Raw genomic sequence first — 6,000 nt, 5'->3', positions numbered from 1 at the left:
TCGTTGCTTTCTGCGAGGATTTCTGCACTGAGGGAGTTCTTCTGCATCATGCATCGGAAGTTGGTGTATTTTCATCATAGGTAAGCAGGTAGTTTTCTGTCTGATCTGTGTCCGACACAGGGTTCCAACTCTGAACTGAGGTTTTGAACCAATGTTAATGTCAGTTCACCTGAACACCAGTTCCCTTCTTTGTCTTTTTATACTACACTCTTTTTCAGGTTTTCTTTTTATGTACTTTTATTTTTTGCTCAGTCAGTCCTTGTCTGTGTTTCTATAATGTAATGTAAATAACATGTGTACATTTTCTGTCCATAGTTTCCCACTGCTCAAGATCCTGGGCTGTAAAAGGCAATATAGGGATGTAAAAAGTTCACTATGCAATGATGAAGGTGGAGCCTCCCTTAAGGCCCTGTGATCAAGATTCACTTAGTACGAAGAGTCATGGTCTTATGCCCTCTTTATTTTACCCCAAGTGCTACTAAAATAACCATTGAAACATTTTTTTCTGATTGTAAGGCAGTAGAGTCTGATGAAAATTATCTGGTTCATGGCAGTGAGTCCTATTAAAATGGCTCCTGAGAGCACTAAATGTCGAGTCTATGATGGGTTATCACTCTGTACAGCAGTGGTTATTCTGTCGTTGGTCTGTTTATTTAAATGTTGTTTGACAAACTAACAGGCAGATAGTTTCAATTGAAATTACAATCCCTACTGCTACTCTTTTCAGCAACATCTAAGTGTAAGTCAGTATTATTCACTTAGGAAGCCAAGAACCATAATGCAAAGCTTGGTTAAATATTTCTGTCTGTTGTACCATGTAAAGTTGATACAAAAACTATTGGCCAGGGTTTTCCGGTAGTCAGGCGGGCTCGGCAGGAGCGAGCAGGAGCAGCTGCGAATCGGACCCCCGCCCGCAATCAGACCACAACCGCCATTTCACCCTGGCTGGCCAATTAACAGCCAGCCAGTGTGAATCAGATGCTGAAGTGCTCAGCGCTGCCTGTGTAGGGGGGAGAAGGGCAAGTGTGGAAGTTCGCGCAGTAAAAACTCCCTGAGGCACAGAACTGCCTCAGGGAGTTGAAGCTTTGCGAACATAAAAAGTAAAGAATTTAAAAATTTTAATAATACGTCCCTTCATGTGACTCTGTCACATGAGCAGGGACATGTTACAAATTAGTTTGACATTTTTTTTGCTTTTTTCTCTTAAATCTCTGATCGCAACCACATGGGTGAGATTTCTCAAAAAATCCAAAGGCCGCTTGGCCTTTTCGCCTGCCCGCCAACTGTAAGGTTGGATGGGCAGCAAATATTTTCATTGAATTACAACTTTAATGGCCTTAACAGGCCTGTTAATTGTCGGCGGGTGCGCTGCCGACACCCCCACGCGCCCGCTGACCAAAATACTGTGTGAGTGCATAATTACGTTGGGACACTCTCCCAACGTCATCATGTGTCATTCCATGCTCATTCGGGGTGGGCGTGTGAATCCCCGACAGGTGCAATATTCTGCCCATTGTGTCCTTCACACATATCTTACACATTGAACGTTCTGATGGTTTCCAGGGATATTTAGTATTAGATATGCAGTGGGGGCCGGTGGTCAACTGAGTCAAGCATTCTCTACAGTTGTTATTCTGTTGCAATTTAGCACACATAGATGGGGCTTTGAGGATATTACGGATGCAGTTGGTGATTAAATGGAGGAATGAACAACTACAATGACCTTCAAGGAAATATAAGAGCTGATTTTGCAATCTTGCTGCAATGGCCGCTCTGTATCATTGGCCTGATGCTATCTGAATTTCTGAGGTGATCACTTACATGTTCTCTGACCAGGTTCAGGAAGCATGCTGATGGAAGGGGAAACATATCCAGCTGGAAAATTTAAAGGGATGTGGCTACTTAAAAGCTAAGTGATGCATGGTAGATGGGAGGGTGGTGCAGTGGGGGAAAATATTTCCTGCCTTCAGAATTGGTGAAAATAGTTTTTAAATATTAGCTTTTCACAAAGGGTGGTGGAGTGGGGATGCTTTGAGTGGGTTGGAAGTGGCAGGCCAAAAATAAGTGAAAATCAATGTAAAGTTGCAGTCAAAAATGGAACAAGAAGTAGAGCAATGCAGCATCCAATTTCCTTCTTGATGACTGCTTGAGATGGGTGTGGAGGATATTTCTCCTCTTCATCCAGCAAGGGCAGTGTCCCTACAAGCTGGCAGAATGTAGTATGAATGACCCAGATTTTGCAGTTATATTGACAGCAAAACTGTCAGTGTTCCCAGTCCTGTGCCTTTGAAACTGCCAGTAATTCTGGAGATTGCAGATGCCTAGTTAGACATGGAAATACAGAAGTTGGTGTCAGTGATCATATGGTCAGAATCTTCAGGTCGGCATGCGAGGGTGGGCCCCGCTCGCCGATTCATAAAATGGCTCGCGGTGACATCTGGTACACGTCGCGTGGCATTCAGGTCCTCAGTTTGGTGGGCACAGACTGGAGTCATCTGCCCGCCTGCTGAACTGTCAAAGACATTTAAGGCCATTTAAAAACCAATTAAAATAATTAACTGAGCTGCCCGTCCAACCCTAAGGTTGGCGGGCAGGTGAAGAGCCCAGGCAGCCTTCATATTTATCATGAAACCTCATCCGCGGGCAGGGTGAGTTTTCCTGAAGGTTTTTAAAGTTTAGTAAAATTTTTAAATAAAATTCATTGATATGTCGCAACTCATGTAACACTGTCACATGAAGGGACATGTCTTAAAAATTTTCTTTTTCTTTATTAAAATTTTTAAAATTCAAACTAATCTCCCTGAGACAGGTCTGTGCCTCAGGGATATTTCTGCGCTTTTTTGCACACATGCACAAAAGAGCGCAGGCCCCGACTCAGCCTACTCCCCCCACCCGCACAGGGAGCGCCCAGCGCTTCTGGGTGCACATTATGCTGGGAGGGCCTTAATTGGCCCACCCACGTAAAATGGCAGTGTGCAGCCAATCACAGGCAGTGATTGGCTGCTGCCTGCCCGTGCCCACTCTCGCCCAACCCCCCTGTATGTTTCTGCAGAGGATACTCAGAGGAAGGCATCCCCAGATTTCAATCGATTAGAAACCCATGAACTGACAGGAACTTCCATCTCTATGCTCTTAGTCTCGCTGTAAAAACTTTGTCAAAGTTACACCTTGTTGAATGAGGTGAAATTGTGTTTTAATAGCAAACTAAGCTCATAATCAGTGCTGAAAGACTTCTCTAGCCCTGAAAAACTAATTTTCTGTTTGCGGTAAGTCAAATCTCTCTATTATGATAAAAATTCCAGACATTTTTAAATTGTTATAAAAGCTTGTTTATGATATTTCAATTTCTATCTTAATCACACGTGTGTTTGCAAATCATTTACATCATTGTCTGTAAAATTGAATTAGAAGTGGAGGGTAATCATCCATTTTACTTCCTTGGTTTCTGTCTGAGAGAATATTTCAAAGTAATTAGCTGGTTACCCTGCTTGATGACATTGCTGTTGGTGATGGCTGGAGATCCCCTTAAAAAGGCACCTATTCAAACTGATGGCAGGAAAGAGGAAATCCATGCCACAATGTTTGTTGGTTCTTTGTGGGCATCTTTCTTCGAGGTCATCAACAAGCACTGTTACTTCGCTGCCACTTGAAATCCAGGCCAATTCTTTACACTGAGCGCAAGACTTAAATAGAGGGGGAGGAAGATAGTATGCTTTTACGAAGCTGGCAGCACTGAATGCAATCCCCATAGTACACCTTAAAATGAGGACTAAAACATAACACTATCTTTTCTATCAATGAGTGTCCCATTTGAACAATCTGTTGAGCTCTCCATTAGTACTGCAATATGTGCATTTCACTATTAATTTTTGAGGTTATTTAACTTATGAATGAATAACTTCATTCAATTTTTTTAATAGTAAGAAGGCAGGCAATAAATGATTGCTGTACTACACTTCCAATATTGCTGTCTCTTGTCTCACTCACTATTGCTGCCAGTTAACGACGAAAGCTGGTTGTCACTTGATGCTAAAATCCTACATTGTTAAAGAAAATTTATGTATTTTATCATAATTGATACAAAGGATAATTGGCTTGACTTTGGGACACTAACCAATTATCTTCCAGAAATGTTTGTGAAGAAGCCTCAATGTTTTATGATTGCTGTGATAAGTCACTGACATGGGGGAATAGACTCCTAATTAGTGTGGCAGTCAGGGTTGATCGGGGCTGCAAATGGAAACAGCATGAATTGTTAAAAATATACATCCTGAAAATTGTGGTTCACAGTGGTCAAACTATTGGTGCCCTTCTATTTCACAATTGCTTGTCCATGCATGCTCTGCACTACAAGAAGAATTTTAAAAATGTTCAAGACATGTATTTTCACTAAAACCCATTACAATTTATAGTACATTTTGTTGTGTTCTAGTTGCCCATTCTCTTTCCAAACATACTGAACCAATTATGTTGATTTTTGAAAACCTTCAGTAAACATACTAGCTTGCCAACAAACATATTATTAGTTATTTCTGTTCTATTTGTTGGGAGTGGTATGTAATGTATAAATTATATTTGTTTTAATATGAAATAATTTCTAGCATATCTGAATTGAGAAATATGAGGTTTTGTGAAGTACAGCACATTAAAACACATAATAGATTCAGCAAATGAGTAGAAACATAATGCATGCAGGAATCTGTCTAGACACTGTCTACCTCACTAATTGTAGAAGCTTGTGAAGCTTAGAAATAAACCAGCATCAGATTTATATACAAAAATAACAAATCAATGAATCTCATTAAATTTTATATAGCAATTGGACCCACAATTGAATTTTAAATGATGGCTTAAGATTTGATTTCTTGAGGACTTCATGGCATGAATATATTTACATTCCTACCATTAGTTAAAATAAAATGAAATGGTTCCCCTTCCCCGCAAGAAGAAGAAATTAAGAAGCAAATAATGGGAGTATAAATAATGAGTGATTCTAGCCAGTGGCTGATCTGCAGTCCGGTGATCCCATTGAGGAGCAACCCTCAACTATGTGGAAGATCATGGACTGTACCCCCACAGTTTCCCAAGATGTTCTCCCCTGTGAGCAATACTTCCCAGTGGGAATGCCAGATTGTGAAATCACACCTATAGAGAATACTTAGTACTTCTCAGGAAATATATTGGTTACGTTTTCCAGTCCCTTAAGGCTGGTACCATGGGAGCTGAACAGGTGCTGTGTGAGCAGATATTTGGCTAAGATCCATAACTGGATTTGCATTGCTTGCCCATCAAGCTGGATTTGCCAACAAACCCTTTAGATTAATCTAATGTGATATTTTGAGAAAAGGAGACAAAGCTTCATTTAAATATTGTAGTACATTTTACAAATATTGTGTTTACATACACCTAGATTGAGCCGGACACCAATTTGCTTATCCAGAATGGGTCTAAAGGAAGCTACAAAAACAATAGATCTTCAAAAGGTTCTAAGACTTTCAGATCAGTTTTGTACTATATTTTTATTAAAGGCCTCTGTAAAGGCTCAAAATGGATTTAGAATAATTAACAGCATTTGGGAAGAGGTGTGCAAATATAAAAGAAAAACCCAAAGTAAAGGCATGAAATGGAATCTGTGGGCAAATTATGGAGTAATACAACATTTGATCCTTTTACAACCCTGCCCCACCCACACCTTCACTGCTTAATGTTTGGAAAAGTAAATTTATAATAGAAAATGCTAGAATCTATTATAAAGGAGGTGAGGGCAGGGCACATAGGAAATTTCAGCACAATCAGGCAGAGTCAACATGGTTTTGTGAAAGGGAAATCATGTTTGACTAATTTATTAGAGCTCTTTGACGAAGTAACAAGCAACATGGATAAATGAGAACCTGTAGATGTGGTGTACTTGGATTTCCAGGAGGTATCTGACAAGGTGCCACATCTAAGTTTATTACACAAATCAAGAGCTCATGGTGTAGGGGCTAACATATTAGCATG

Source organism: Carcharodon carcharias, chromosome 7, assembly GCF_017639515.1.
Source record: "Carcharodon carcharias isolate sCarCar2 chromosome 7, sCarCar2.pri, whole genome shotgun sequence".
Classification (NCBI taxonomy): Eukaryota; Metazoa; Chordata; class Chondrichthyes; order Lamniformes; family Lamnidae; genus Carcharodon; species Carcharodon carcharias.
The sequence above is the reverse complement of the archived record's forward strand: the minus strand, read 5'-3'. Positions refer to the sequence as shown.